Below are 19,165 nucleotides of genomic sequence, written 5' to 3'. Positions count from 1 at the left end.
CTCCCTCTTTCCCTTCCTCTCTCTCTTCCTCTCTCCTTCCTTCCTTCCTTCTTTCCATTCATTCTTTCTCCACTCTTTCCTTCCTTCCTGTTACTTTTTAATTACTTATCTTTAGAGGCAAAAAATGTAAGCATTATTTTAAGTAGAGTCAAAAATTGTTTGATGCTATGACATATTCCTGTTCTTATCTGCTTCTCATTTCTCTTCCTATGTTGCTGTTTATTCATTTGACATCCATCTCAGTATTTCTGTAGCAGAAATCACTTAGAAACCAGTGGAAAGAAAAGGTAATATCTACATGAAAAGTATCCCTTACCTTCCTTTTCTACGTTTTGGTTTCCTACTTGATCATCATCATCAAAGCCAAAATGTCTCTAGTGAATACAATAAAATAAATAATTAAATTGATTCATGAATTTTTTAATATAGAAAATAGGTAAAGTTAATGTATGATTCATCTATTTACTTGTATATTTAATCTGTTTTAGAGATATGAAATGGGCAATCTCCTACTTCTATGAAGAATAGGAAAGAAAACTCAGTATGATTTTGACTATATTGAGTAAAAGCATCCTATTACTATAGAAAGGGAATAGCTCTAATCACTTTTTCATTTCATCCAAGAGTGTCTTTCTACCATCATCAATTTTCTACAGGAAGAAATGGTTTGAGAAAGTAATATAAAGATGATTCTGTTATTATGGATTTCTGTTAGCAGTTGAAAATGTTGCTAGGCAGTTTTCTTGTAGGATTTGAATTTTCCAGTTGGATTGACTTGGCTGTCAAAAAGTCAAGCTGATTTTTCTTCCCCAGATTAAGTTGATAATTGGCTGAATAAAATGTTAAGAACAGTTAGGAAAGGTAGCATTTTTAAGCAATTTAACACAACAAACAAGATTTATAGGGCTAGTTATTGGGTTTTTTTCCCTTTAAGATCTTCAGTGAACACACTGTATAAAGTTACAGCTTCCTGTTCCATAAAGTATTTCTTCCTTGACCTATCTGCCATAACTGCTTAGCTTATACACACACAGTTTCCACTCCACTATTGAATCTTTTTAAAGAGTCAAGGTACAATACTATTTCTTTTTGCACAAAAATATTCAGAGCAGCAGTTTTAAAGTGAGCTTAGTTCTTGCATTAGATGTTTTTAATGTTTTTGTTGTTGCAATATAGGAGTACAACTGCTGTTTTTTGTCAGAGTTGTTTTTTTTTTTTTTGGTGCTGGGTATGGAACTGGGGCCTCATGCATACTAGGCAAGTACTCTAACACTGAGCTAATCCCCCACAGCATTCTCTATTCCCATTTCAGATTGATCTCAGTGTAGCTTGCCTTCCATATTCACCTTCCTGCTGGTCCCACCCCTATCTTCTCTTACTCTTCTTTTCACCAGACTTCTAACATGTCTCCAGTATTCCTCATACTTAGAATCATCATTAACTTCTCATCTTAGTAACTAGACTCAAATTCCCCTTCTTAATGGCTCTCTTTTTGGTAGTTCTCTTCTCAGGCGGCCTCTTCTCTATTAGTAACTTCTCTTGTTAATCATCTCACCCTCATTAAGCTATATCTTTTAAATAAGCTAATAAAATAAGTTCACATTTATCTTCCTTTTGGTCAAAATGCTTTGTAGAAGTTGAAGACTCTTTGATGTGCTCTGTAGAATATGTTATCACTTTGTCTTTTTAGTAAAGGTCTTAATGAACTAGAAAAACATGTGTTCCATGTAATAAATCATCTCGATGACACTCAAATATCAAATTTTTTATTTATATTAAAGCAAACTGATGACTTTTTTTTATTCTATGGTGCTCTACCACTTGAGCCACACCCCGGCACATTTTAACTTTCATTATTTTGGGGACAGGGTCTCTTATTTATGCCAGGGCAGGCCTAGATTGAGATCATCCTATTTACATTTCCTACATAGTTGGGATGACATGTGTGCACAACCATGCCAGGCTATTATTGAAGGAGATGGAGTTTTGAAAATTTTTTGCCCAGGCCATCTGTGAGATGTGATTCTCCCAATCTCTACCTCCCCAGTAGTTATGATTACAGGTATGAGCCACCACAGCTGGCTATGAAAACTATTTTTGATTACATCTCCTTCACATTGATTTCTGAAGGCCTCAATTACAGTTCCATTTACAATCTGTATGTAGTTCTCAGCCTTAGATACTCTACTCTCCCTCCCTTCCTCAGCCTCCTCTTCATTCTGAGATACAGAGTAGTCATTTCTTACAGCTATCATTTTACTTTCTCGTGGAAGTTCCACCTTCCCGTTGAACAGGAATGATAGGTTCAGAATGTTACTGTGTATTAAGGAAGAATAAGTTGGTTCTGAAATAAGGTTTTCCTGTTAAGTAAGATCTATTTCACTTAGTGAATACATATACTTTATGGCATTTATTTTCATTTCCCAAGAACTCTACTTTCTCTCTTCTGGGTCCTTGCCATACTAAGTTGAGATAACCTATAAGTAAATGTGGTAATTCTGAGTATTTGAGGTATTCATGTACTATGTAATCATGATAGATATGAAAACTAAAAAAAATGGTAAAAATTGTTAGAAATTGACTATCTTATTAGTAACCTAAGATTATATTCATTATTATAGGAAAATAAGAATTCTCCTTAGAATTTGGTAAAGTATAAAATCAAAGTATACAAGAATTATGTTTTTGTATGATTTATATGTTGTCCCTCAGACTTAGATCATTTATTAAACATACTACTAAAACAGTTGAGTTCAAATCAAATGCTGTGAGTGGGTAAGGAAATGTGGACAGTAAGTTCCTAGCAGGTAGTCCTTCTGAGCAGGATAAGGGGTCTGTACCTCAGGTGTGACCTATAATGGGGTGGCTCATGTGGTTCTCAGGGCACCATGTTGATGAGCCTCCCACTGTGGTTCTGATTTTGGCAGCCATAGCTGAATTGGCTCTTTGATCCTTGGAGTGGCTCTTGCCACAGTGAGTACCTCTGTTTGTTTTGTCCTTCCCATTGATCATTACTCCCACTTTGCAATATAGGACAAAATAAAATCAGAGGTAGGAGGGGACTGTGAGGGGACATTTCAGGAACATGGTTCTGCCAAGTAGGAAAAGCTGCTTAAACAGTTCTTGTTTTAAGAGCACATGCATAACATTTCTGCCAAGTCATTAATGAATACATTTTATTTTGTATATCATTCAACAGTCTGCTTAAAATCACTTCTCCTGATTCTGTTTTCTCATTACTAAGGTCTTAGATCTATGATAAAATATAGCCAGTTGAAGAAATAAAAGGCAGTACTGCTCCCTGTCTTTTAATAATCTTTCTTCATAAGTAGCTGAATAGACTTGGAAACATTTACTTCATATGTAATATTTTAAAGTCAGTTTCTCTAATATATTTTAAATCAACTTCAATTTGTTCATTATATACTAAATAGTTCACACTTTTATTTATTTTAGTTGACAATAATAGTGTATGTTTATGTGGTATAGTGTGACGTTTTGATCTATATATACATTGTAAAAGATTTAATCAAATAACTAACATATCTGTCACCTCACTTCCATGTAAGAAATTTTGTTGAAAAGTTTCAGTAGATTTTGTAATAGTTTCTCTTCATTCTATATACTATTTGATGAAAAACATAAAGATGACTATGCCTATTTTATAGCTGAAAAAGTTGAAGTACTGAGGTGGTATATATGTTATGTAAGGTAGTACAAAGTATCAGTGTCATTCTAGCTAGTGAATTTTTTATTATGAGAATCCAGGACTCTCATATGCTTCAGCGTATGCTCTATGAAATGATCAAAATACTTGATCCACATTATCTTGATAATATCCTTTAGGGTTCATAGAAAACTGAGACAGGATATGAAATGACTTGTAGCAAATCACATAACAAGGTCATGAGGAAGCTGATACAATCTTTAACTTCACTCTGTGATCTAACCATGATTAGTTCTCTGACAAGAAACATAATTCTGATTTTTCACATTTGTGAAACTTGAAGATTTCAACTAGGAAAGTAAGACCTTAAGGAACAAGAAACTCTGAGAAAGTTTTAGGTTTTTAACACTCATAAATATATAGGAAATTTATTGATCTCCACTTAATAATTTTAAAATATTTAAGTTCTACAAGTCTTGTTTGAACATAAATTTAAATTTAAGACTGGGATTAGATTACCTTTTTCTTCTTTCATTAGAAAGTTATTAATTAGGAAAGCATTTTTGAGTGTTAGGTATTTATATATGTATGTGAAAATATACATTTGGAAGTTGTAAAGTATATAGAATTTATTTGGGAGGTGTTTATAAAAATAGCTCTGCTTTGAAATATCTGTAATAATATCTGTTTGTCATCATCTTCAACCAGAAAATCAAATTTTCCTATGTAAGACTAGAGACTCAGACCACTGATGAGGCAGCAGGAACCCAAACTGGCCAGAACTTTGTAAGTTGTTTTTACCAACCCAGGTATCCTAAAAAAAAGAGTACATGAAAGGTTCTTAAATACTTTCACTTTGTACCAATTAGGATGTGCAGTTGAGAAATAAGCAGATTTTAGGAAGCTCCAGCTGCCCTGAGTGAGTGGGATCATTGGTGATAGTCCCTGTGATCATTTAGTCATCTTCTGGTTTCCCCATACAAACCTGTCCTCATCCAGGGGACATAATATAAGGACCAATAATGGAGAGTCTAGGAAAAGTGCCTAGCAAAGAAGACCACAAAGGAGACACTTTATATATGACATGTAAGTAAATAAAAAGAGCCTTCACAAGTCTCCTCCAATGACCCCTCCATGAATACCCCCATTTCACTTAGAACTAGCTTTATAACCATAAGTAAATGTGTTCCATGAATATTTGCTCCACAATTTAGGTTAAGAACTAGAGGTGAATGGGCTTAGCCAACATCCAGAGAGAAGAATGATCATAGAGAGGGCATCAGAGTGCCTGGAGTTGGAGAAATACTGATAGTTAACTTTGAAAGTAGTTATCTCTGAGGGGAGTATATGATTGTATTGAATGGTGGCTTCCTGTGAGTCTCAAATAAGCTTTTTCCATCTCTTTTAAATAAATTGTAATACTATATTAATCACTAGAATAAGTAAGAATTTTTTTATTATTAACTGATAAATTCCTGTGTCAGCTATCTCTATTTTGTCTCTTAGTTCTGTTTTGTTAAACACAACCATTTCATTTACATTATTAACATCTTCAAAGGCAAACTACTAAACTATGAAGTCTAATTTGTTTAGCAGTTAAGACTTTTTTGTCTAAGGCAGTCTTTGATAGTGTATGTGTCATTTGATTAAAATAGTAAATCTTGGTTATATGTGTTAACTCTGAATACTTTAAATGCCATACATTGAATATCTCTTCTTGACTGGGTTCTATACTGTGTACCTTATGGGCATTAGCTCCTTCAGTATTTACAACAAGCCATTTTTTGGTGGGACTGGGGTTTGTACACAGGACTAATTCAGTGACGAAGTAACTCAGTGACTAAGCTAAGATTCAAATCTAAGTCTTTTGACTCAGAGCCCCTCCCTTCTTTTTATACCACCATCTCATTCTACTCCTAAAGATGTAGAAGATTCTAAATTGCCTTCTAAAAGTCTGTGTAGTTTTAATAAAAGGAAAAGATGCTGATATAGCATGTGATTGTATAGTGCTGGTGTTCACTTAAAAACACACCCAACCCAAACTAGTTCCTACTTTGTCTCCCAGCATACAGCCTACTAGTCTGATGATACCATATGACATTACTTTTTAGCCTTATTTTGTGAGCTATACTTCTCATTAAATAGAATTGTTTAGCTTAAATTTCAGAATAATCTTAAAATGACCTGAATTTTCCTAGATTAAAAATAGTAACATAAACCTTATGTGTAACTATAGCTATATAAAGTAATGAAACTGATGTTTGGTAGGTATTAGTTACAGGAATCTTAATATTTAGAATGACTCTATATAGTACATATTCAGCTTTAATTTTGGGGAATTTCATAATCTATTAATTACAGATGGTAATCATACCTACTGTGTCATTGTGAGGATTAGATTATACATTATAATATATATTATATATATATATATATATATATATATAAAGGGTCCTTAGTTTGGTCACCAGTGTATATTAAACACTCAGTAAATGTTAACTATTATTATACAAGAGTGTTACAGAAATAAAAATAAAAATCAAATAATTACTAATAAGTAAATAGCAGGAATTCAATAAATATGTATTGAATAAATTAAATATATAAATTCTTTAAATGGCTAGATGGTACTGAGCTATGATATATTCAGTAACTGAAGTAAGCTGCTGCTTCAGTTTGAATATAACATAACAAAGTGGTTCAATATCATTAATAATTGTATGCAGATTCCAAGAGCACCTACTGGCTTAGAGGAGTACATGGAGGTGGATACTAGGAGTATCATTTTTTTCCCACTTATCATCTGTATGCTCAGTACTGTATATTACATGCTACCTGGTTAGAGGTATATGGTAATCCGTATAAAATAGATACAGATTTTTCCCCTTCTTTTAATTGTCTTACAGATATGATTTATCTTCTGGTAAAATGAAAACAGAAACTATATGAGTGGGCACATGGTAAAAAAGAAGATAAATAGGCTGGAAAACACAAAAAGGCAGCATGCGTCTTCCTATTTGCCTGAGACAACATAAACACTGAGTGTGAGAAAGACAATATATGCCAGTTATTTGTGCCACTGCTGGAAATGCTGTGTGCTTTTCTGATTATGTCAAGATATGGTTTGGGAGGATTTTTTCTTAATAAATTTGTTTTTATGTCCTGAAATATTTACTATCTAAAACGTTTATCTGAAATCATCATGCATTAAATTCCCTAGTTCCTAGAACAGGTAATCTTATTCTAGAAATAGTTTTAGAAAGAGTTCAAAGGTTTGTCTCTCCCTAGAATATTCTTCCTACCTAGTTTTTCTATTGTCATTAGAAATAGTTCATGCATCACCTCTAGGAGTGCCATTCCATTCTTTTATGCATGTTTGTGTCATTGCTCTTGCTGTGTTGTATTATAGCTTCTTGTTTAGATGTAAATTTTCTTTTTTAGAGTCTAGTGACTAAATTTATGAACTTCTTGAACACAGAGGCTATGCCTTATTCATCTCTTGATATCCAGTAGTACTCAGTTCCTGAGATAGAGTAGGTGCTCAATAAATGTATTTACAATAAATTAATAAACTTGTCATCAAACGCACGCATTCGACCAGGGACATGAATAACATTGCCTGTGCCTTTGCATATCCTCAAGTGTTTGTGAACCTTTTGAAATCACCTGTGACTGTGCTAGTGTGCTTCTGAATGCTCTAGTCAGTCTGAGGAATACTTTCTAATCTTTGAAAAAATGATTTTTTACTTGTTTGTGTTATTTGATCTTACTCTAAGCATGACTTTTGCACAATGGACTCAAGAGCACTGTCCATTACTGATTATTTGGTCAAAACCCATGAACAATGTTATTAACCATTATTTGCACAGTATATCTGTTTTGTGGTTTTGTTCAAGCATGCTTTCTCTATGTTAATAAATACATGGATTGTGTCAGCTAACTGGAAAAGTCTTACTCTCAAGCAAAATTTTCAGCCTTTAATACAATGTGTGGCATATAGTTAAAGAATCAGTAAATGTTGTGGAATAGCTAAACAAATCAGCCTTTGTTGCTTACTCTTTCAGGATGAGGGTTGAGAATTTTTAAAAAGGCTAAATGAAAGGTCCAGTATCACACCACAGGATAAGAGAATATCTGACACAACTTGTACTTCTGTGTTTCCAGACCATTACACAAGCTCACCGAGAAGTGCTGTATATGTCTGATTTCCCAACTTCACCCTGCAGTAAACTTTTGCAATCAGGCTAGAGACCTCCTTTATAAATGCTTTCTGCCCAGTGACAGTGTTGGCACCAGGGAGGCCCTAGAAGATAAAGTAAGAAACATATGGCTTCCATCTGAATACAAATTGGTGGACATAACATGGTAATTCAGCTGTGATATCCTCTATATTATAAACTAAAGGAGTATGATTTGAGGTGTTTATAAACGGTGTCTGAATTCCCCCACACCATCCCCACCCCCTTTCCACTGTATTTTTATCGGCCTGAATCATAGCCATCCAGCGTCCCAGTCTTACTGTGTTATTTGTGAAAATGGCCAGCATGAGGAATTATTAATTAAAGCTAACAAATCACCCTGACGAGCTGTGCCCTGGCATGGCTGAAGGTTGATTGGCGAAAGTGTTCTCCTTAGGAGAAAAGACTTTTTGTGCTCATGACGCAGTCAGCAACGGATTATTGAATATGCAAGTTAGAAGAAAAATCACAGGACAAGCAAATTGAGTATTTACTGGCAAATAATTACTCTCTTAAGCTGTGGCTCTCTTCCTAAATTCTTAACATTCCCGAGGGTTAGAAAGAAACACAGAAAAATGCATCGGTACAGAGTACATTTCAAAAAAAATACATAGCCTGATGTTTCAGACTTGTGCAGGTAAGTGTGATTATGTGTGCATGGAAAGTGAAAGAACAAGAGAAAGCAAGGGAAAGATGGGGGAAGCATGACTGTTAGTCTGGTGAGTTTTTTAATCAACTTGTTTATTGGAATACTGTTCATTTCAGCATGTTTCTAAGTTGAGAATTAAGTTTCCGTGCTGCATTGATTGTGAAAGTTAGAGACGTGAGGAGAGAGGGTTTTCTCAAAGTTGTTTGTCTTCATCAGCAAAAGAATATGTAAATGTTTTGTCCAAATAATAGTTTTCAACTTTCCTCAGATATTTGTGGATATATGTATAAAATAATGATTTGATTTAAAGAGCTATAGTTATTTTTAACATTGTTAATTATGATGCATCTTAACAGTGTCACAAACATTTGGGTACAACTGTTGCATTTATTTTTAAAAGTAAACACTGTTTTACATTTGTAAAACAAGTCCTTGTTGAGACTTTCTACAGGGACATTAAAGTTTTAGAATCGTACTTAAACTTCAGGCTTCCAGAATAACCAAAATGTCCTTATTGTCAGTTGTGTGGTCTTTTTATCTGGAATGTATCAGTCTACTGAGTTTTGTGAACATTGTAAGATAGAGACTGGTTTAGAGTCTTTTTTCAAAACTTAATTTAAATACATAGAAATATAAATGTATGGAAATGAAAGTTCATGTATAAAATGTAAACATTGAGAAAGAGAAAAAGTATCTCTGTTAGATCATGTGAGAAGCATTACCAAAATACATATATCCACTGAAGATGGATTACATTATTCTTTGCAACCTAGAAAATGTGCTTTCATTGACAACAAACTGTTTTTAAAGTGAGAATAATTCGCTGGTGAAATAGCACTTTAGGGTTGCAGTAACTATGAATAGCATGGATTTAAAACAAAGGTATAAGCATAACTTAGATTAAATCAACTAATTAATAATTGCAAAGTGCTTTAAAAATAAAACATCTCCATAACAGTAATAATAGTAAAAATGGAAAATCTGGCAATCAAACTGAAATTAGCCAACTCTCATAAGATTTGAGAGAATCAGAATTTTAAAATATAAATAAAACATATTTTGCCTTCTAACTGATTCCTTGAACCATGCAACATTGTACTGGTTAGAATTTTTCTTTACTATATCCTATTTTATTTTTTAAAAATGTAGTTTGTGTTAGGATGAAGAATAGAGCTCAAAAGAAAGTTTGGAAAATACATTTTTAAAGGTTTAATTCCCACTGGATCACATTCTGTCCTCAGATTTCAAGAGGCAGGCTCCTTAAAGTTTTTTTTGTTTTGTTTTGTTTTTTGTTTTTTTGGTTTTTTTTTTGACTATTTGAGGGCAAAATTTGGTCCATTATTTTGAAATAGCAAAGAGGGCATTTAAAGCATATGTTCAGAGACTAAACCATCTGCCTGCTTTATTATGAATACCACAGAGTTGTAAAACTTGGAAAAGCTAAAAAATTGAACCAGAGTTCTCTGAAAGATTTTAAGAATAAAGCACTATGATTTTTCAAAATGGTTTACTACTACTTACGTTTGCTAGGATCTTATGGGAGACTAGTATCATTGCACTATGATACGTGGGGAATGAATAGAGAAATACTGTTGGGTGACACCAATTTATGACAAGTTAATGGTGATCCTTTCTCCCTGATTTAACCCATTAAACCTAAATGCCTTTTTCAGTTTTGGATTTGTCATCAGTGAAACTCATAGTAATTTAGAGAAACTTTATAAAATGGTGACTGTTGGAACAAAAATGAAGTCCAGCTGCTAGCTTCTGGCCTGTCTACAAATGAGTTGCAAAAGACAGGCAGAGGCCAGACTAAAGAGCATTTCTGTAATCCAACTGTGATGTAATGGAAGTATGAATCAGCTATTGGTTGCCCATTCTGGGAGGATGGGGAGAGTAACAGAAAGCAAAAATCAAGTGCAAATTGGCATTATTCCCAGGTGGTACTCCTATATTCCTTTGGCATCTGTAAGGATAGGAAAATCAGAAATTAATAAAAGAACAAAATTGTACATAACAAATTTTTACCTAAATCATAGAAATATTCCAACCCAGAGTGACCATATATGGACAAATCAAATGACTATCCTTTGTAAGATTTGAAGTTCCAAAATAGAATTATTCTACTTTACCTGAGAGTAACTGGTTCATAATCATCAGAAAGTAGATGAAACTCAGCCACAATGTAAGTTTTCAGTGTTGACATGACTTACCACTCTTTGTTGCTTAATGAAAGTTATTTTATTAAAAGATGGAGTGCATTGTGTGAATATATGGAAACAGCATAATGAAACCATTTTTGTATAACAAATATGTGCTAGTAAAAATGAACAAAATAAATGAAAAAGAGAAAGTAGTAATGGAGGACAACAAGGAATGAAGTATTTGGTTTGAAGATTCTAAATAAAAAGTTTGTGTGTATGTATCATATATATATATATATATGTACATATATATATATATATATATATATACACAAGAAGTATGTTTTCAGAATCTATACTTTGGTAGGCTGAATAAGTAGAACCTTTTTGTGTGGTCTGAAGACTAAACACAAATATTGTAAAACAGCTATCATTGATTTTCAAAACTAAAGGATGTCAAAATTAATGCTCTGGTGCTGAAAATGCCTTTGTCTAACTTCCAATGAATCATCTTATGGCTTTATTTCAATGTATACCTTCATAAATTGCAGTACTACAAATAATTGGGTGAAATCAATAATCTATTAGCCCAAAGCCTGTAAAATAACTATTATTTTAGTAGATTCATCTTAATTTTTGGTTTTATATGTATCTGATATATATACCAAATGTGCACATGTGCCCAGACACTCATTTTTACTTTTCTATTCCTGACACCATGTTCCAATAAAGGAATTAAAATGGCAAAGAAAAATATAAAGACAGTAAAGCAAAGTACATAAGTTAGAAGCAGGCAATAAAGATAAAACAAAACAATAAACAAGGATAAGGATATAAAAATGGAATCAGGAGTGAGGTCAGCACACAAACTATATTCATTGAACTGCTATACAGTTGTCTTTAAACTTTCTTATAGCCAAGTCAAAGAAAAAAGCATGAGAAGTTATGCAGTTTGCAATATCTCTCATAATGATAAAATAATTTCTATTGCTTGCCAGTAAAGCTCTTGAAAAATGACACAATCTGAGTTTTAGAGAAGTCAGTGCTAAAATGTAGAAATAACTCCTATTGAAAATAATTATATGTTGCAGAGACCTAAAAGTCAGGTCAAACACAGAAGCAATACCTTCTCTGGAACATTGATGTGGTTGTAAACTAAAGTAATCCCTTTCCAATCCCAGAGCATAAGTTTCTGAGGGAGAAAAAAAGGAGAAGATGAGTGCTGTAATACAGGAGAGACGAAGTTTTCATAGAAAATAAGGAGTTAAGGAGACAAGAAATTTTCAAAACTATTTTATATATAAATTCATACATATTTGTTATGGCAAATCAAAGATTTAGAAGGTTTCTACTTTTATAATAACCACTGAAACACATTTTATCAAACAAACCTCTTGAATTACTTTCCTAAATTGTGCATAAAGCATTGCTGTGAAAGTTGCCATTCTTCCTCTACTTTTACTTTAAGCAGATTGTCAGTCTTTTTGAAGTTTTTAAAAGAGCCCTTTCTGACTTGAAATTTTAATACTTCTCACCCTTCCATTATCCCTTGGTTCATTTTCAAAAATCTTAACAAACTGCCTAGTCTTTTCATAGACAATTTTGATAATTAAGTCACATTTAATAGGCTAGTCTTCTCTCCACATTGAAAAGGTAAAACATAAAGATTCATTATTATATTATTTTGTAGCCCAATCCATAGTAAGTAGTAGAAGGACTACCCATAACGAGATTTCTAGGGTACTTGTTAAAATTAAGTTTCTTGAACATCCTTACAGAATCTCTGAATCCAGAGCTCTGAGGATTGGGCCTGGGAATCTGTAGTTAATAGACTTCCTAGGTTAGTTCTGCATATTAAAGTTTGAAAGAAAGTGCTTATAAATTTTGGCTTTAAAATTTCTAGTGTATGAACACAAAATGGAATTTTCCTTCCACAGTTGGTGAGGGCTCTTCATACTAAAACACCAGTGCATAATCAATAATATGTGATTATTTTCTGCCAATAAACAGTCTAGCTTAGAAAAATACTCTGAATTTGTTTGAACCCTTTCAGCCACATCTTTTGATTTTATAAAACATTCTTTATTTTTTTAGCTATCATTTATTGAGAACTATTATATGCTAAATCATATATTGGGACTGGGTACCAGAGATATAAAGATGAATAAAAAGAAAGTTAGTCTCTTGTCTGAAAAAAAAACCCACTCATAACTAGGATAATTTTATTATCATTTCTAAGAAGAGAGAAGTGTTTGTGAGTACACTAGCTATACAGATTTCTTTCCTTTCCCTCTCTGGTAGATAAGCTGGCCTGTAAGAGATGCTGGAGTCTAAAAGGTGCCAGCAGGGCAGGAACAATATGAAGGGGCACAAATCGCTGTCATCCTGTAACTCTGCTTCACAGGTTTTAGCAATGTCAGAAATTGAGTGTGGACAATCTGATTGGGCCGTCAGCCTGAGAAATAGAATGAGAGCTTACAGTTTCATTATTGGTGGCTCATGTTTTCCTAGAAAACTTGTGAGCACACTCTCTCTTCCTTTATTGTTTCCAGAACAATATAAGAAATATTATATACTTCTATATGTTTCCTGTCCTTTCTCTGTTTCCAACACTTACTGAGAATGTAGTGCCACCATAATCTTTTCTAGGAACTAGGGCTAGAAACAGTAGTGAATTAAGTTAAGTTTCTATTTTCATGAACTTTGTATTATAAAGAGTAAAAGGGAATAAAATTAAAATGTAAAATGTAAAGTAATGTAAGTATAAAAATAATGTATCTCATTGTTCCCTATAACTTCTAATTATTCCCATTATTTCATAATGTGTGTGTGTGTGTGTGTGTGTGTGTGTGTGTGTGTGTGTGTGTATTCCTTGGTGCACTATAAAGTCCTCCAGAAAATAGACTACTCAATTCAAGACATTCTTGTTGTGGGAAACTCCTTTGCACACAGACCTACACATAATGTAAGGTCTGTTACAGAGACAAGTTACCTGAGAGGACCACAAAGCATGCATAGTTGGCCATAAGATCATTCTTTTTCATCCCTTTGCTTGTTCTAGTGAATTGTGTTGTAGGGCTTTTTTTCACTTGATGCCTATGCAGGATGCCTAGAGCTCTGAAGGGTTGATGAGCAATGGAATTAATTTTCAAGGGATTTAATATACAGTAGAGAAGAATGATAATTAACAGTACCATAGGGCTTTGATAAGGTTCCATAGAGAACAGAATAAGGCACAGTATACTAGAAAAGATTAGAAAATAGAAGAGGAAAGGATTCCTAGAGAAACTTTTAACTGAGACCATCAACCTAATAGTAAAATAAAACAAAGAGGCTTTTTTTAAGTTCTAATTTTCCCCTCGATCACCTACGTAATATATGCCCATTATAAGAAAACATATTTAAAAAGAAATGGGGAAATTTCCTGTTAACTCACCACTTAGAGAAACCATTGTTAAATTCAGCAGTTACTTTTTTTTTTTTTTTTGCCATACTGGGTTTTGAACTCAGGGCCTCATGCTTGCTAGGCAGGTGATTTGCCACCTGAGCCATACCTGAAGACTTTTTTGCTTTAGTTTTCTTTTCTTTTTTTTTTTTTTCAGGTAGATTCTCTCTTTTTTTGTCCTAACTGGCCTGGATTACAGGCTTCCTATTTATGCCTCTTGAGTAGTTGGGATGACAGATGTACCTTACCATACCCAGATTTTTGTTAAGATGGGTTCTTACTAATTTTTTGCTGTGATTGACCTCTAATTGGTATCGTCCAGATGTCTGCCTCCTGAGCAACTGAGATTACAGGCATGAGCCACTGCACCCAGCATAATCAGGTACTTTTTTGAGCATATATTATGTTCTAGAGTTTAGCCAGCCACCCACAGCTTCTCAGAAGGAAGCATTTTAATTGGCAGGTAGTCTGAAAAGCAACTCAAACTTTGACTCTTATTAGCTGTCTTCAAATTGTAGCCAACAGACTAAATGGGGCCTAACCGCAGTGACATACACAGATTGGTAAATATGCCCTGTTCTCTAGAAAAAGCATTACATCTGACATAGCCTCTGCCTAGAATACATATGAGAGTCAGACTCCTTGAGGTCATATCCTGGCTCCCTTTTTTCTGCCTGTGTGATCTAGGACAAGTTGTTGGGCTTCTGTGTCTCAGTGTACCTCTCTATACAATTGGATTATTAACAGTACTTACCTCATGCAATATTTTAGGAAATTAATAAGATAATGCTTATAAAGTGCTAATCACAGTACTTGGCACTAGCAATGTATTCAATAAGTGCCATCATTACTGTTGTGATTGCTATTATGATTATTACAATTTCAATTATTTCATTACTGGGGAAACTTACTAAAAATGTATTTCATCCAGTACAACTCCATTATCACTACTGACAAAATAACAAAATACATTTCCTTCCAAGGATGGGTCAGAGATACCATCTTTCTAACACATATTAAGTATCTGGGTTTTATAAGTGAAAATTACATAGATTTAGCTCAGTAGATAAATGATATGCTGACTAAATTTCTGTTTCTTGGTAGAAATAATATCTAAATCTGCCTTAAATGCCCTTCATGTTGCAGATTGTGTTTCAACAATTTGTGATTGACTAGGGTTTTTTTTTTGTTAAAAGGAACTTATAAATCCAAAGCCCCAGTGTTTTACAGACAGTGCCACCTTTCTTTATATATCAGTGATAGAAAAGGATTAGGAATACAATTTTACCTAGAAATGATGTTTTCTGGAAGGAGAGGATTCTAATTATTAAATATGGGTATTAGTGTGATACTTAGTGAGTCACCATCACTAGCCTTGCAGGTGCCACATAGTAGGTATCTAAGGAATGCTTATTGAATTGAATTATATTTTATCAGAAGTATGTAAATATCAATTTAGATGATGTGTGGTAAATGTTCTAAGAGAAGGACACAGTGGAATAACAATGTATTTTTTAAAAGCATTTAACAATATTTTATGTTAACTATTAAAAACTATGGCTTTGGGTTACTATGAAAAGCAGAAATGTCTCAGAAAAAGAAGATGGTCTCTGAAGTTGCACAGAGTGGGCTCCATGTTTGGTTATCACCTCTACCATTTACAAGTTGATAAGGTCATAGATAAGTTACTTTTTGTGTTTTAAATGCTCAACTTGAAAATGGAGCAATAAATCCTTATTGGTGTGTGTGCATGGTCAAAGGTAGAATTCTTGTTATGTAATAGATAGTCCATAAATGATATCTGCTACCAAATGAAATAACCATGAAAATAGTAAGACATAAAAGCCCTGCGTAGAAGGAGCACAACTCATTAATATATATTAATAAATAAAAAATAACACTTAAAATTACTTTGCTTAATGTTTGACACATAGTAGGTACTCTATAGGTAAATTTGGTCTATTTAAATGCTTGAATGAAAAGATTTATTTAACTATTCTAGTTAAATGAAAATGCAATTTTAAAAATCTCTAACTTAATGTTTTGAAAATGACAACAAAAGTAAAAGCTACCCAAGGATTTGTTCTAAAAGGGCCAAATAATTTGAGCTAAATGCAAATAAATAGCAGAGACAATGAGCTACTTCAAATGAGAAAAAAAAAGAGAATTAACTTGGAAAACTTAGGTGACTCCTAATTCAAATAGTATTAATTAGAATCATTTTGAAGATCAATAGGCTGTTATTGCTAGTTGCAGTGGTAGCTCCATATGGAAAATGGCTGCAGAGATTCACAATATAAAAATAGTTCATTGCTAAATTCGAAGTTCTGTTAATGTCACAAACAGTGGGATGTGAAACACAAATGAATTGTGATGACAGTTGAGTACCAAGCTGCCTATTTTTCCCAACTGAGCTGCCCGTATTTGGCTTCATATTTCCTTCAGTCCTGATTTAACCCATCAATATTTGTATTTTCTGTAGCTTGCACCACCTTGGAACATAGAACTTAAGGATTTTATTTCTAAATGCTTCTCAATTCCTAGGAAATCTGCTCTTGCAGCATTTCTTCCCACAGATATGGATTTTTGAATCTTTTTTTACCTCTTGCTTTAGAGTCACTTTTGAACACTTTTTACCTATTGTCTTATATGGCTCTATATTGCTCTTTAGTCACCCATTTCCCTCAACTTCCTAAAGTGTCACTTCATTCTTCTTGATCTTCAAACTGTTTGTATAGGACATACTATTTTTTTTAAATGTCATTCCTTTTCCTTTATGGCAGAAGGTCTTTATGATCCTGGGTTTGGAGATCAAGATTTATTTTAGGAAACAAATAAAGCTCCCTTTTAAATGCTGCAATTCCATATAACATAAGGTAGCTTGACCTTTGGGAAATGTCATTTAAAAGCCTCTAAAAAGTATTACTAAAATTGCCAAATTATTTAAGCTTAATTGCTTTTGTAGCATGGGTATCAGGCCTCCTTCATGGAACAATAGCCCAGGCTAAATAGGATTGTTTTTGTTTCTTTTTCTTTTAACCATATGTGGTGATTTGGTTGCCATTTTTTGAGCAACCTCTATATACCAAACATTTTACACGTAATTTTTTTTTTTGGAGAGGGGCATTACTGAGATTGGAACTTAGGGCTTCATGCTTGCTAGGCAGGTGCTCTACACTTGAGCTACACCCCAGCCCCTTTTGGCTCTGGTTATTTTTGAAATAGAGTATCATGCTTATGCCCAGATTGGTCTGGCCTGTGAGCCTCCTGTTTATACTTCCCACATAACTTGTATAACAAGCACACGCCCCCAGGCCTAGTTTTTTATTGATTGAAATGGAGTCTCATGAACTTTTGCCCAGTCTGGTCTTAAACAATGATGCTTCTGATCTTCGCCTCCCACATAGATAGGATTATAGGTACAAGCATCCTGCCAGGCCACGTTTAATGCTTAAAACAACCTTTTGAAATAGTTACTATTATTTTCATTTATTAGATGAAAATGTCTTGACCTGTAGCAGTTAAATGACTTATTAAAGTTGGGACCCAAGGTCCTAAGATTCTAAAGATCATCCTTTCTCCGTTACCATAGGTTTGTGCCTAGTTATAAATTTTACATTATTTGTAGTGGAAAGTTTGTTATATGAATTAATTGGAGGCATAACCAATTTCAGCACAGCAAACAAAGTGATGATGAGATTTTGTTGTGGTATTATTTTATTGAAATATGAACCCAAGGCTATGGGTTTACTAGATCTCCAGGAGGGAAAGGGACATGAGTATAGGCAACTCCCTTTGCTACTTCATTTGGTCTCAGGGAGCATATTACTGTGAAATTTTGAAGAAATTATGACTTGAAATGAGTGGTTCATAGACTAAGGGCTGTTGGTTTCCCATTAGAGCCTCCATGACTTATCTAGTGCTTTTCTCCAAGACTAAAATCTAGTGGTTATTCTTAGCAAATATATTCTGTAGACCTTTTTCGCACCAAATTTTACATGTTTTTGTAGCACTCTATGGTTTAGAAATTGGATGCCAAGAACATAGTATATTGTCTTTTCTTCAAGGTGATTGGGAATAGGAATATGTAATTTAGTAATACTTGCTACATACAGTAAAGTAGTGATGAGATTAGCCTTCAAATCAAGAATCTTTGTTTTCCACAGTAGTGCTTGAACCTGGTTTATCCGCTTGACCCTGAGAGCACATGTTGCAGTGAGTTCACCACTTTCTACTCCAAACCCGAAAACCTTGCTTTGAAGAAGGACTGAGACTTGTGAAGACCATTTTATAGTTTTTGTCTCAACCGATTACTTCATTTGTGACAGGAATCTCTAAAAGGAGCCCCTAAAATTTCTCTGGAATTTGGAGTGAAATTTTAGCTGAAAGAAAGAAAAACAAAACAAAAAAAAGACAAAATAAACTACAACAAAAACCCTGGAACCATCTTCAAATATTCCCCTGTAAAGCAAAACTGTAAAAACTTTATTGAACGGTGCTAGGCTTTTAGATTACACATCACAAGTGCTTTTCCTGGGCTGTATCGCTCATGTTCACCCTTTCTCTGGTCAAATAATTATTCAGTTTCCTTCTCTCAAACGTTACCAATTTTGACAAGTCTTTGCTAATTTTTATTCCTCTAATTTAAAGTGAGGTAGATATCTTTCTCTTTTACTTTTGGAAAAATTGAAGGTTTTCTCGTGTATTTATCAAAACTCACTGTGAAACTCTACCCAAATCCTGTTTTTTATTGTTTTGGTTTGGTTTGGTCGTTTGTTTGTTTTGCCATGCTAGGCCTTATACAATGCTAGGAAAGTCCTCTATCATTGAGCTTCTTCCTCAATCCCAAAACCTGTTAAACAAATAAATATTGCCATATTTTACAAATCTGAAAGTCACTAGATATTTTTGCCTTTTTTCTTTCACATGTATCAACTTGTTTTCCCTCTCTCTAAACTATTGAGTCCTGCAAATATGAATGAAAATTAAGAGCTCTAAAAGATTAGCATTTTATAAGTCAAA

General features: G+C 33.7%; 1 protein-coding gene across 17 annotated transcripts in view; it reads left to right on the top strand.

Moving 5' to 3' along the window:
- The window catches only part of Zbtb20 (zinc finger and BTB domain containing 20), an 815,899-nt gene that overhangs the window by 376,301 nt on the left and 420,433 nt on the right, over positions 1–19,165 (top strand). Inside the window, exon 1 of one of the 17 annotated variants that reach the window (XM_074073199.1) lies at positions 6,144–8,542. The exons of the other annotated variants lie outside the window; for them this stretch is intronic. The gene's annotated coding sequence lies outside the window, so the exon portion shown is untranslated. Of the gene's footprint in view, positions 1–6,143; positions 8,543–19,165 lie in introns of those variants that run through there. 17 annotated transcript variants of the gene reach the window in all.

Source organism: Castor canadensis, chromosome 5, assembly GCF_047511655.1.
Source record: "Castor canadensis chromosome 5, mCasCan1.hap1v2, whole genome shotgun sequence".
Classification (NCBI taxonomy): domain Eukaryota; kingdom Metazoa; phylum Chordata; class Mammalia; order Rodentia; family Castoridae; genus Castor; species Castor canadensis.
Note: the sequence above shows the minus strand (reverse complement) of the source record. Positions and strands in the feature narration are given on the sequence as shown.